The sequence below is a fragment of the Geotrypetes seraphini genome, chromosome 2, assembly GCF_902459505.1.
Source record: "Geotrypetes seraphini chromosome 2, aGeoSer1.1, whole genome shotgun sequence".
Lineage (NCBI taxonomy): Eukaryota > Metazoa > Chordata > Amphibia > Gymnophiona > Dermophiidae > Geotrypetes > Geotrypetes seraphini.
The window spans coordinates 511,282,322-511,296,779 of record NC_047085.1 but is presented as its reverse complement, the minus strand read 5'-3'; the positions used below and the strand labels follow the sequence as shown (position 1 = coordinate 511,296,779).

The following is a 14,458-nucleotide window of genomic DNA, read 5'->3' as shown; positions in this document are numbered from 1 at the left end:
TATATTTAGGGGCTAGACCGTTTAATACCTTGAAGCAGAGACATCCTAGCTTGAACTTCGTGCGTGCCTTCATCGGCAGCCAGTGTAGGAGTCTGTACGAAGGGGTTATATGGTCGGACTTCTTCAACCCGAGAATCATCCTGACTGCTGCGTTTTGTATCAGTTGTAGTCTTTGCATTTGCTTCTGGGGGATTGTCAGATGGGTGATGTTGCAATAATCTAGGTGGCTTAGTATTAGGGATTGTACTAGGATTCTGAAGGCTGAAGTGTGGAAGTACGCCTTAATGGACCTAAGTTTCCAGAGAGTGAAAAACCCTCTTTTGATTAGGGAGTCTATATGGTCTTTCATGGTTAGTTCTTGGTCTAGTGTTACTCCTAGAATCTTCATCGTTGGTTGAATAGGGTAGTTAAGATTGTTAATGTGTAGTGATTTTGTCGTGTTATGTACGTGTGGCGAGGCTATAAAGAATTTAGTTTTCTCTGCATTGAGCTTTAGTTTGAAATCTGTGGTCCATTGTTCCATCATGTTTAGCGCTTCAGTTGCTGTGGGGGTGACTTCGGAGGGCGAGGTAGTAAACGGGATAATGATTGTGAAGTTGTCAGCATAACTAAATACTTTTACGCCTCGCTGTGTCAGCTGCGTACCCAGTGAAGCTATGTAGACGTTGAAGAGGAGTGGGGATAGTGGGGACCCCTGTGGTACGCCTGATGGGTTTCTCCATATTTTGGAGAGGTTACAATTGAAGCGTACTTGATAGGTGCGGGTCGTAAGGAATCCTCGAAACCAGTCCAGCACCTCGCCTCCGATGCCGATAGCGTCTAAGCATTGTAGTAATTTTTTGTGATCCACCAAGTCGAAGGCCGAGCTCATATCGAATTGCATGACTAAAGCTTTGTGGCCCTTGCTGAATAAGTTGCGTATGTAATCTAGGATCGCTGCAATCACCGTCTCCGTACTAAACAGCGGTCTGAAGCTTGACTGGGTTTCATGTAGCAACGAGAACTGATCCAGGTAGTTAATCAATTGGGTTTGTACCAAACCTTCCATTATTTTTACGAAAAATGGGATGGATGCTACTGGTCTAAAGTTAGTTACTGATGTTAGGGGTAGTTTACGGTTTTTTGGAATTGGGGTGATTATGATGTGACCATTTTTTGATAGGAATTTTCCGTTTTTGAGATTATTAGACAAGTGAGTCCATAGTGTTATTTTAAAGTCTAAAGGGGCTGCTTTCATTATGTTGGGAGGACAGGGGTCTAAGATGCAGTTTGATTTAGTGTATTTGTTATAGAGTTTTATGAAGTTATTCCATTCTAGGTCCTGAAAGGAGTTCCAAAACATGTCAGTTGGTGTTTCATTTTCGTGTATGTTGGCTATTTGCTGTTCATCTGTGTTGTTTGTTGGGCAGTTGTTCCTTAGGTTCACAATTTTTGAGTCGAAGTGTTGTGCTAGATCGTCTGCTGTTGGAGGTTTTTTGTCGTGCGGGGATTGACTGTGGCGTGTGGTGTCAAATAAATTTTTTACTAGATTGAACAATTCAGGAGTGTTAGTTCCTTTTGGACTTGTATTTGATATGTGTATTATGGATGAGTAGAATGTTTTCCTTTTTTCTTTTATCAGTTGTTTGTATTCCTTTATGTTTGATCTCCAATTGTTCCTGTCAGATATATCGTCTGATTTGTTCCAGATCCTTTCTAGTCGTCGTATTGATTGTTTCATTTTTAGTAATTCGGAGTCGAACCAGTTGTTATATTTATTTGAGCGGTTTGTTCTGTTTCGTTTAGGAGCTATTTTGTCTAAGATGGATGTGCTTGTTTTTGACCACTGTTCCCAGAATTCACCCTCTTCTTTTGTTTCCTCGAGCGCTTCGTAGTGGGCCTAGTATTCCTCTGGGTTAATAGCAACAAATACAGCCCATGAAGACATATCGAAACAGGAACTCCCCCACCCACAACTACAGCTAATGTCTTGTTCCCACCTACAACCACCTCTGATTGCCTGTTCCCTCTCTCATGGAAAATTCTAGAGCTGTCTCGGATCCAAAACTACATAAATTTTTAGTTTTAAAAGCAAGTTCAATAGTTACTCCAGAAAGAAGATGCTCTTAAAAAAAGAGCAAGAAAAGTTTTAAACCTAAGCATGTTATTGCCAGTCTGGGGTTTCTTAATCATTTTTTAATATTTATTAATTATACTTGATATATTTCCCTTCTATTAGGGACCAAAGGGCATAGTTTACAATGAAAGATTAGGTTACTTCCCTCTGCTAACCTTCTTTCTTGTAAATAGCCTCTGGAAACTGTAGGGAATTTGAAACCAATTTCTAGCCCCTCCCTCTGTAGGTATCTGCTGTTACTTACCCCTGGACATTCAGTCAGTACACAAGCCAGAGATCTAAAGCATTAAAAAAAAAAAATCGGCCTCCCGATTCGGTGACTGACTCTCCCTCCTCGCCCACTAAAGCACAAGCAGCAGCGCTGCCTCTTGCTGGTCAGTCAGGAAGTGCTGTGGTGTCCGGCTTCCTCCCTTGGCCTCCCGCACATCCATTTACCTAATTCCAGCAGCGGAACAGTCTGCAGAGAGGATTGCCGGTGCTTCAGCGATCCTTGCAGGCTGCCATCGGCCTCCTGAGCTGTTGTTTCCTCTGCCGTGATATTACCTCCGACATCAGAGGAGGGGCGGGACTGCAGCAGAGGGAAGACAGCTCCGTAGGCCGATGGCAGCCTGCAAGGATTGCTAGCACCAGCGATCTTCTCTACAGGCTGCTCCACTGCTGGAATTAAGTAAATGAAAGACTGGGAGGCCAGGCAGGGAACACGCAGGCCTTCCGGGGGGGGGGGGGGGTGCAGGCCTTCGGGGGTGGTGGTGCAGGCCTTCAGGGGGGAAGGTGCAGGCCTTCAGGGGGGTGCAAGCTTTCAGGAGTGCAGGCCTTCAGGGGGGAAGGTGCAGGCCTTCAGTGGTGGGGTGCAGGCCTTCGGGGGGGTGAAGGCTTTCAGGGGTGGGGGTCCTGGTGTAGAAGTACATGGAGGGAGGGAGGATAGGAGGGGTTCAAAGAGACATACATATGTTGGACGGGGGGAAAGAAATAATGGGCCTAAAAACAAGGAGAGGGAGAGAGATGGTGGACAATGGGATTTAGGGAGGGAAGGAACAGAAAGGAAGAAAAGTTGGACAGAAAGGATGGTGGGGAGGGGGGGATAAAGATACTGGATTGGAGAGTAGTTGGGAGGAGAAAGGGAGAGATAGTGGACCCTGGGGTGGTGGGGAAGGAAGGAGAGATGCTGGATGAAAAGGGTAGTTGAGAAAAGGTGGACCTGGGGGATGGAGACAAAAAAAAGGAAAGATGCTAGACTTCCGGGGGAGGGAAAGGAAATGGAAGGGATGAACAGAGATAGAAGATGGATGGTTAGCACGGAGAAAGAAGAAAGAAGGAGACCCTAATCAGAAGACAATCAGAGCCTGGAACCAACATGGTTTGAATAATGACCAGACAACAAAAGGTAGAAAAAATAATTTTATTTTCTGTTTTGTGATTACAATGTCAGATTTGAAATGAGTATCCTGCCAAAGCTGGTGTTAGACTGTAAACGTGAGCTAGGATTTAACAGAGAGAGGAAAAGTCTTTTTTTTGTTTGTTTATTTTGTTTACACTATAGCTTCAGTGGGGGTAGGAGAGGGCAAAAGGGGTGAAGAGGCTATAAAAGGGGTGAAGAGCCTATAAAATAAACCCACCAATATGTTTGAAAAAAAACCACCCAATTGGGCAGGAAAATCGAATCGAAATTTTTTTTCCTGAATTGGGCAGACTACTCCCCGCCACTCATATCAAATCTGCTCATGAACAACAATTGCAAACAAATAGGGCTTGAAGGCCAAACATTGCATAACAACAAACTTGAATATTAAACAAGTTGAAAACAGCATAAATTTAGTTAAAGGAGACACAGTCTGTGGTCTAGAAGGGGACAACCACCCGGGAACCCCCAAACCTTTCATAAGGGAACAAGAATGGAATTCTTAGTGAGGCTGGTCAAGGACAGTTATCCAGCTTACCAGTTATTGGGCAAGCGACCTGCAAATTGGACTGCCAATTTGGGGCGGGTGTGTAGATTCCAGAGGCTATTTACAAGAAAGAAGATTAACAGAGGTAAGTAACCTAATCTTTCATTCTTGTACAATAACCTCTGAAATCTACACCATAGGGATGTATCAAAGCAGTACCAGCACATCAGGGAGGGCCTGATGAGCTCGCTGCCAGGACTGAAGCCCCGAAAGCTGTATCTTGCTTAGGTGCCACATCAAGCCGGTAGAACTTCATGAAAGTATGCAGAGGCACCTAAGTGGCCGGCCTACAAATCTCCTCAGGAGAAACAGCTTTCGATTCAGCCCAAGAGGAAGCCATTCCTCTGGCAGAATAAGCCCACACCCCAAGGGGAGGCTTTTTCCCTGCCGACACATAGGAAGCTGAAATGGCCGCTTGGATCCATCTAGAGATGTTAGGCTTAGAAGCAGGCCTGCCCCGCCAGCACAAAAAATGGTCCAAGAGACGAAAGTCATTCGTGGCCTCCAGGTATGTCAGAAGGAGATGCCTCACGTCCTGAGAACGCAGAACAGGGAGAGGCACCAAAGGCCTGGTGTCAGAACTGCTTCTTAGAGGGGGCAGGAGAACATTTGTTGGAGGACTGTTGATAGGATGAGCCTCTGAAGCGAGGTCTGGAGGAAGCACCAAACTGTTATCCTGTCGCCGGGGGTCCGGCATACTGATGAGGAAGCCGATAGGGATGAAAATTTGAGCGTTCCGAACCCCGTGCCGGGCGAGGTTTAGAACCAGGGAGCACCTTAGGCTTACGGTCCTAAACACTGGCCATGAGATCATCCAGCCCTTGGTCAAACAAGAGCAAATTTTTGAAAGGCAGCTTGCTCAGTGTAGCCTTGGAAGAATCACCCGATCACTGGCGAATCCACAGCAAGCGTCATGTGGACACTGAATAAGCTCTAAGCTTAGCAAAAACCTTCATCATGTCATAGAGGGCATTCGCCAGATAATTTATCCCAGAAACCAGGAAGTCCAAGTCTCGAAGGACAACCTCTTCGGGATCTTGGCGCAGCTTGGTGTGACATGCCCGGGCAACAAAGGAGGTGGCCGCTGTAGCTCTCACTCCAACCGCCTCGGAAGCAAAAAGGCGCTCAAGGATAAAATCCACTCGCCTGTCCTGAACATCCTTCAGGACCACCCCTCCATCCGAGGGTAAGGAAATGCGCATAGTGACTAGTGTCACGGCCAAATCTACCTGCGGCGGCACCAGACTTTTAGTGAATTCTGGGCCCATGGGATACAGGCACGCCATGGCCCTAGCACATTTAAGGGGACACACCAGGGACTCCCAGACTTCTGAGAGAATCCTAGCCAAAGCCAGATTGTCCGGAAAGGAAGCAGAAAGCGGACGCTGATCACCCATGATGGAACATTAAGCCTGCTCCTGCCGCTCTGAATTCAGGTTCAGGGTTCCGAGAGTCTCTGAAATAAGGTCAGGTAAGTGTCTAATCTTAACTAGCCTAGCACAGCCGGGTCCTCCCCAAGCTCTTGGGTCCCGCTTGCAAGGGGATCTCCGAGATCCGCTAAATTAGCCACAGCAGAGGATGCTTCTGAAATAACCTGCAACAGCAAAGGGACAGAGACCGAGGCAGAAGCAATGGCGGGAACCACCCGTCTGCTCTCCGGTGTCCCTGAACTCGAACACAGCGACATGCTGGAATCCAGAGGGGGGACACCCATCTATACTGGATGCCAAGTGGAAGAAGCAGGTATAGCCTTTTAAACCAGAAAGGCCTGATCCCTCATATTTACAAATTCAGATGGGAAATATTCGCTGGTGGCCAGAGCCGCTCTGCATGCCTCAGATTTAGAGTGCTCAGTAGATTTATAAAATTTATCCCCGGAACTGTGCTTGCGTTTTGCGGGAAGGCTCTCTGCACCCATATTGGACACACCCGCTTCATTTGCGTTGCCGGGAGGAAAGTGGGGCCTCTCCGGAGGAAGGAAGCATGGAATTTGCTCAAGCTTCCCTCCCTCGCAGGCCACAGCGCACATGATGCACGGCTGTCAATCCGGCAGCCATCCGCTGCAATTATGGCAAGAATCCATGCCATCCTGTCCTGAGGAGGCCATCTGTGAAGTTTGGAGTGAAAACGAAGTTTCTAAGGTCAAAAAATATACAGTGGAACCTTGGTTTACGAGCATAATTCATTCCAGAAGCATGCTCATAAACCAATTTACTTGTATATCAAAGCGAGTTTCCCCATAGAAATGAATGGAAACTCGCTTGATTCGTTCCCCCCCTCCCGAAGCCACCGGTGCTGCTTCCTTACCCCCACTCTCGAGGCCACCGGCACTGCTCCACACCCCCCCTGAGAACCAGCATTGTCCCCCAAACTGGCATTGCCCCCCACGATCCGGCATCCCACACCCACCCAAACACCATCCCTTATCCCGCTTTGGCACCAGAACAGGACATGCCGGTGCCTGAAGATCCTCCCTCTTGGCTGGGCCTTGAGCATCTGCGCATGCTCCAAGGCCTTCTGGTCTCGCTCTCTCCAAGATTCTCAGAGATCTCAGAGAATCTCGGAGAGAGCGAGACCAGAAGGCCTTGAACATGCGCAGATGCTCAAGGCCGAGCCCAGCCAAGAGGGAGGATCTTCAGGCACCGGCACCGGCATGTCCTGTGTGTTGGTGCCGGTGCCGGTGCCAAAGCGGGGTAAGGGATGGTGTTTGGGCACTTGGCAGGGGATGCCGGATCGTGGGGGGAGGGGATGCCAGATCACAAGGGGGGATGCCGGGTCGCGGGGGGGAGGGGGCACTCGCAAATCAAGTCAACACTCGGTTTGCAAGGCACGATTTGCGGGAATGTTTTGCTCGTCTTGCAAAACATGGCATTTGACTGTACTTTTAAAAATTTTGAAGAAAATCCAAGATGGCCACCGCGGGTGCTGATTTTGCCCTAAAATGGCCCAGGAAAAACACAGGGAATCTGGGAAAATTATGATTTTGCTTTTTCAGAGGTGGGGGGGGATAGGGCATGCAGGGAAAACACCCAAAACCCACTTATGAAGACCCCCCCAAAATCGTCAATATAAAAGCATGTATATAGTGACTCATTGTGTCTGTGCTGCATTCAACAGAAACTCTGTATCAAAAAAGGGGGTCCTTGTGGATAATAAAGGTATATTTTAATTTTTCAAAACAAATCAATGTTAATAACCTGCAAGTATATACACAAATATATAACTTCCTGCTCAAACTGTTAAAACAGCAGCCCAATACTCAAAAAAACTCTTCTAAAAACTGTATCAACTATCATAACAGAGCAAAAAGCCTCAGAACTTGGAACCTCTTATAACGTGTATGTTATTTCAAGTCCTCATCCTGAATGGTAATTGCCAAATAATCATCTATGTCAGGAGTGTCCAACCTTTTGTCTTCCCTGGGGCCGCAGCAAACGCTGCCACAAGACAGAGGAGGGAGCCGGCAAGACGGTAAACACCCGGGGGCCGCAGAAGAAAACACTGCATCACCCTCGACCGGGGCTGCACAAAATACTTCATGGGGCCACAGGTTGGACACCCTTGATCTACATCAAGCCTCCTGGGTTGGATATAGCTAAAAGTGATCCGTTCTACTATCTCTGGCATTCAACAGAAACGGCAGGCAAGCTGGAGATCTAATATCTCAGGAAGCTGGGGAAAACTGGATCATCGCATCTTTTTTAAAATAATGTTGCTTATATTTAAAACTTTAGCATTCAATGAACCCCAATTTATATCAAGATTGTTAATACCACATAATACTCTACGCCCACTTCGGTCATCAAGCCAAAATTTCCTTTCAGTTCCATCTTTGAAAATAAGAGGCACGAGACGATTGGACATGTTTTCTGTGATGGGCCTTCAATGGTGGTACTCTTTGCCACAATACATTAGAAATGAGAAAGATCTTACATTGTTCAAAAAATCTTTAAAATCTTATCTTTTTAATGATGCTTTTAATACTTAAATCTTCAATAAAAATCTCAAAAAGTGCCAAAGTTTTAACTACCCCCTTTCCCTTTTGTTTTTTCCTTCTTGTTCTTTCTACTAAGACAATAATTGTAACTATTCCTCTTTCCCTCCCTACTCATGTATGTATTATATGAAATCATTTTGTTAATATGTTAGTCCTTTTGTAATATACCCTATTTTCAATTTTGTTCATCGCTTAGTAATTCTAATAAGCGATTCATCAAATACTAATAAACTTGAACTTGAACTTCTGACTGCCTCAACCACCTGGTCATCCCAGTCAGTGACTATATGGACCTCTAGCAGGACAGGTACGCAGTCCGGTCCCAATCCCAGTCGCGCCTCCACAGAACTGCACAGCCTGCACTCAGAACCCATAGTGGACGATCCCAGGGGGTAAGTTAGCTCCCGATCCCAGAGCCCCGATCTATCCTACAGGCTGTCCAGGGGGCTTACTGCAGTTCTACTAACAGGGCACCTCCCAGAAGCAGACTTTTACTTAAAATCTGCGATCTCCCGCCAAAGGATCACCCCTCATGGTGAATTGGCAGCACCAGGGCAAGACCCGCGCCAAGACTTTTAGAAAATAAAACACGAGCAGAAAAGAGAAGCCCCTACAGCCTAGGCTTGTAGGAAATGAAACTGAATGTCCAGGGGTAAGTAACAGCAGATGCCTACAGAGGGAGGGGCTAGAAATTGGTTTCAAGTTCCGTACAGTTTCCAGGCTGGAAACGGTAAATGACTCTATGGTGTAGATTCCAAAGATTATTGTACAAGAATAATAATTTACCACAATATAATCAATAACACAATGATACAGGAACCAGTAGGGTTGATCCCATAGCAATGAATAAAACTTTACTATAATGTTAGAGCCCCCAAAATGCTAAAGATTAAAGGTGAGTTCAATCTCGATGGCATTCTAACCGTAAATGCTGGGGCAGAGAATTCCACATGGCTGGAGACCTATAAAGGAAAGCTGATTTTATAGTAGGATCCAATTTTGCTCAAAATAGACACAGGATGAGATGGTTCTGGTTCTAAGATCTTAAAGTGGGACGGTAAGGGAACAATAAGTTATCCAAGTACTTGAAGAAACCTCAGTAAAAGGCTGTGTGTGTCAGAACCAACATCTTAAATTTGGCTCGATAAAAATATGGTAACCAAAGGGCTTCTTTCAGGAGTGGAGAAACATGGTGAAGTCTCCCAGCCCTTACCAAAGTCTTAATAGCTGTATTTTGAATGTTTTGGAGGCGGTTAATAGTATATTTGGATAGCTCAAGAAAGAAGGAGCTTCAGTAATCAAGTCAACTCAAGACAAGACCATGAACCAACTTGTAAACCCCATATCATTCTGTAGAGTATTTGTTGCTCACCCGTGTCTGAATGTCTAACTTCTCTCTCTCCCGACTCCTGGGGATCCTGAATATTTGTCTCTCCATCTTGTTTAATCCACGAGAACAGATCAGGACTTATCCTTACAGAGCCTGTTTCCAGGAACAAAGATGAAAACTCAGTTATACTTCCCTTTTATTTAAATAAAAATATGCAGCAGGAGTTCAAGGGATAAACTACGATGAATTTTATTTATTGGGATGTATTAACCGCCTTTATGTTAGGAAATTCTACTTTACAGAGAGGGTGGTGGATACCTGGAATGCGCTTCCGAGAGAGGTGGTGAAGAGGAAAACGATGACGGAGTTCAAAGAAGCATGGGATGAACACAGAGGATCTAGAATCAGAAAATAATAGTAAATATTGAAAAACTAAGGCTAGTACTGGGCAGACTTGCATGGTCTGTTTCTGTATATGGCCGTTTGGTAGAGGATGGGTTGGGGAGGGCTTCAATGGCTGTGAGGGTGTGGATGGGCTGGAGTTTTGATGGAGACTTCAGCAGTTGGAATCCAGTACCGGGTAGAGCATTGGATTCTTGCCTAGAAACAGCTGAGAAGAAAAAACAAAAAATTTAAATTGAATCAGATTGGGAAGACTGGGTGAATCATTCGGGTCTTTATCTGCCCTCATCTACTATGTTACTATGAAGAGATTCACCCAAGGCAGTGTACAGCAGATACAGCTCGACATATTGTTAGAGCTCAAAATGGCCCCTTTGTATGTGATTTTTAGATGCCAGTTAAAAACCTGCTCTACAAATGTTTAAAAAAATGTATAAGAACATAAGCAGTGCCTCCACTGGGTCAGACCTGAGGTCCATCGTGCCCAGCAGTCTGCTCACGCGGCGGCATAACAGGTCCAGGACCTGTGCAGTAATCCTTTATCTATACCCCTCTAACCTAACTGAGACACGACCAGCTCCTGCCTACTCACCTCCATAAGAGCTGTGATTCACTTATATTTATTCTTGGCTCTGGGGTTAGACAGGAATCTATTTTGCTTTATGCCAATACCAGAGTTGGTGAAGACACAACCGTTGTGGAGGCTTTTCTATGAAATTGTATTTGTAGGCATATTTACAACTTGTAAACTCATCGAGCTTTTGACATTATTTTAAGTGGATTGAATTACTATGCGATTGTAATGTAATTCAATGCATTTTGCAAACGTACTATCCTTTGAACTACTGTGAATGCTTTAATTGTTAACCGCTTAGTTATAGGCGGTTTAGAAATTTTAAATAATATAATAAATAGTGGTGGAAATTTATTTTCCTTCAAGTTAGCTGTTTGCCTACAGTGAAACCAGAAGTTGCCCTCGTTAAATCTCCTGCAATGTTGTGATTTCCAGATTAAACTTTCCCGGAACTTTCTTCAGACAATGCTACCTCCTTTTATAACATTTGTGAACTTACTTCATATTCTATAGAATTTACTTTGATATTCATTTCTATCATAATTTGAGCTTTGTAACAACTAAGAATGCAGCCGCTTGCTCTTATTACTGTTGTTTATGTCTTATTGGTTAAGATTCCTTTTGTATTTCTGTTGTAAATTTAATTTAATTAAAAAAAAAAAAAGTCATAATTGGAATCTTAGGCCAAATCCACTATTCGTCACAGAAGGAAAGAGGAATGACCTGGTTCAACACCAGCCAATACCAGGGGAAGGGTCAGATATTTATTTCTATACCGTACTCTCCAAAGTTCTTGGTGGTTCACAAGAGAACAGACACAATAAATCACACAGACAAAAAAAAAAGCGCACGGGGCAGGCACATGGGAACTCTGAGGAAGAGGAGAAGATAATGGATGCTGTGAATGGGCAGACTGGATGGGCCATTTGGCCTTTATCTGCCATCATGTTTCTGTGTTTCTATAAACAAGAGTAATCTACATAGTAAATGAGGGCAGATAAAGACCCGAGTGGTCCTTCCAGTCTGCCCAACCATACATGCTCCATAAATTAATTAAATGGTCCTTTTTCTTAGATATTTCCGGGCCAGAAACCCAGAGCCCTGCCCGGTAGTGTGCTTAGGTTCCATCTACTGGAGTCTCTTTCAAAGCTCACTCCAGCCCATCTTAACCATCTCAGCCATCGAAACCTTCCCCCGCCCGTCCTCAACTGAATGTCCATATACGGGACACAGGCCGTACAAGCCTGCCCAGTACTGACCTTAGTTTCTCCAATGTATACCCATTATTTTCTGATTAGAGATCTTCTGTGTTCATCCCACGCTTGTTTGAACTCTTGTCACCTTTTTTTTCTCCACCACCTCCCTCGGGAGCGCATTCCACGCATCAACCACCCTCTCCGTAAAGAAAGTAGAACTTGCTAACATTACTCCTGAATCTACCACCCCTCAACCTCAAATTATGACCTCTGGTTTTACCATTTTCCTTTCTCTGGAAAAGATTTTGTTATACGTTAATATCTTTCAAGTATTTGAACGCCTGAATCATATCTCCCCTGTCCCACCTTTCCTCTAGGCCAGGGGTAGGTAATACTGGTCCTCAAGAGCCGTAGGCAGATCAGGTTTTCAGGATATCCACAATGAATATGTATGAGATGGATTTGCATGCACTGCCTCATTGAGATGCAAATCTCTCTCATGCATATTTATTGTGAATATCCTGAAAACCTGACCTGTCTGTGGCTCTCAAGTACCGGAATTGCCTACCCCTGCTCTAGGCTATACATATTCAGGGCTTCCAGTCTCTCCTCATACGTCCTCTGGCACAATCCTCCTACCATTTTCGTTGTCTTCCTCTGGACCACTTCAAGTCTTTTTATATCCTTGGCCAGATACGGTACTCCAAGTGGGGCTTCACCATCGACTGTACAGGGGCATTAACTCCTTTTTTCTTCTACTGGTCATGCCTCTCTCTATACAGCCTAGCATCCTTATAGCAACAGCCACTGCCTTCTAACACTGTTTCTTCACCTTTAGATTTTCAGACACTATCACCCCAAAGTTTCTTCCTGTAGGTGTCTGATATTCAAAACTGGATGAGTTCATCATTTTGGCTGTTTAGAGCCTGGAACAAACAAACCGAAACTGCAGATGTGTACAACGATGTAGGCAAAATTTATTGTGACAACCAAAGTACATTTAAAAACCTTTTTACCAAACAGGAGACCCAACACGGGCCGTGTTTCGGACAACCTTCATCAGGGGTCCATGGTAGAAAAGGAAAGAAAAATATGTCACAAAAAAGTTCCAGTAGAAAAATTACAGTAGAAAAAAGCAGAACATATGTATTGCTAGTGAGATTTTATAATACTCAGTGACCCTCGGCGATACATACGTTCTGCTTTTTTCTACTGTAATTTTTCTACTGGAACTTTTTTGTGACATATTTTTCTTTCCTTTTCTACCATGGACCCCTGATGAAGGTTGTCCGAAACACGGCCAGTGTTGGGTCCCCTGTTTGGTAAAAAGGTTTTTAAATGTACTTTGGTTGTCACAATAAATTTTGCCTACATCGTTGTACACATCTGCAGTTTCGGTCTGTTTGTTCCTGGTTGGTTTTTCACTGCAGATAAGGTTGGACCTCCCTTTTCCCTTTGGATCGGCTGTTTAGAGCCTGCCAAGCTGCCATTAATCATGCCACTCTCTAGGTCCATATTATATTTTGGTCCTACCACAAATGACCAGATAATTATCTCAATGTTTCTCTCTAGAGGATGTTTTAAATCCTCCAAAGAGCTGCTATTATACAGGAACCAAATTCTCAGCATACAGAAGTTTCATTCCAAAATGTGTGGAAGAGGAGCAAGATAAAGGTTGAAAAGAGGAGAAACCAAGACTGATCCTGGGAAGGGTTGGGCAGACAATTTTTTAAGGGCTTGACCTGATGTTAAGAACATAAGAATAGCCTTACTGGGTCAGACCAATGGGCCATCAAGACAAGTAGCCCATTCTCACGGTGGTCAATCCAGGTCGCTAGTCCTTAGCCAAAACCCAAAGAGTAGCAACATTCCATGCTACCGATCCATAAATAGAAGTTGGTGAGGATTTCTTGTATTACTCTTATCACATGGTGATCTTGGAGACAATTCTGCAGCTTTTGGAGCAGTTCAGAGTGTCAGACAATGCTATAAGCTAAGCAGAGATCGATGACCACAACACCTTACCTTTCGCTAGACTCAAAGACCGCTTCCAGGTGCAATGTAATCTTCTGCAGCCAGATTGTGACCCTTTGGGTACTCTGACTCTGGATTTTAGCTCTTCTTCAAGAAACGGAGAATAATCTGTCTCTGATTTCAAAGGGAAAAAACTTGTAGGACACACAAGATGGACTTATGGGCCCTCACACTGTCAGATTAAGATAGAGGTTAATATAGAGAGATCCTGATAACACTTGGAAGTTTCTGGAACAAAGGAAGTGCAGAAAAATGTCTCCTTACCTAAGGAGATCAGAGTCTCATAATTCTCCTTCATCACCTCCCTGTAAAGCTCCTTCTGCCCTTCATCTAAATATTCCCACTCCTCCTGGGAGAAAGAGACAGCCACGTCCTCAAACTTCACCTGCATCTGAAACACAAACCAGGAACACCCTCAGCGCCTTCTGCATCACCATCAGCCATTATTGTATAAATGGTACACGTAAGTTGTTTATTGTGCATGGAACGTGGATGTGTCACCAAGTGACCTATACGTCTTACAGAATATAGTGAAACTTATCAAGTAAGATGTAGTAACATACTGGAGGTTCAACACTGCCTTAAGAATTAGTGTGACTGCTGGGCAGGCTGGATGGAGCAGGGTTTCTTAACTCGATCCTGGAGTACCCCCTTTGCAGAGAAAGGAGGGACATGATAGAAACATTCAAATACATCACGGGCCGCATTGAAGTGGAGGAAGAAATCTTTTTTTCTCAAGGGTCCCACGGCGCCAAGAAGGCATCCGCTAAAACTTAAAGGGGGGAGATTTCATGGTGACACCAGGAAATACTTCTTCTCCGAAAGGGTGATTGATCGATGGAATGGTCTTCCATGCCAAGTGG

The 14,458-nt window shown here is 44.6% G+C and overlaps 1 protein-coding gene across 8 annotated transcripts in view; it reads right to left on the bottom strand.

The window, feature by feature from the left end:
* The window catches only part of LOC117355233 (zinc finger protein 271-like), a 906,970-nt gene that overhangs the window by 625,182 nt on the left and 267,330 nt on the right, over positions 1 to 14,458 (bottom strand). The gene's annotated exons all lie outside the window — the stretch shown is intronic.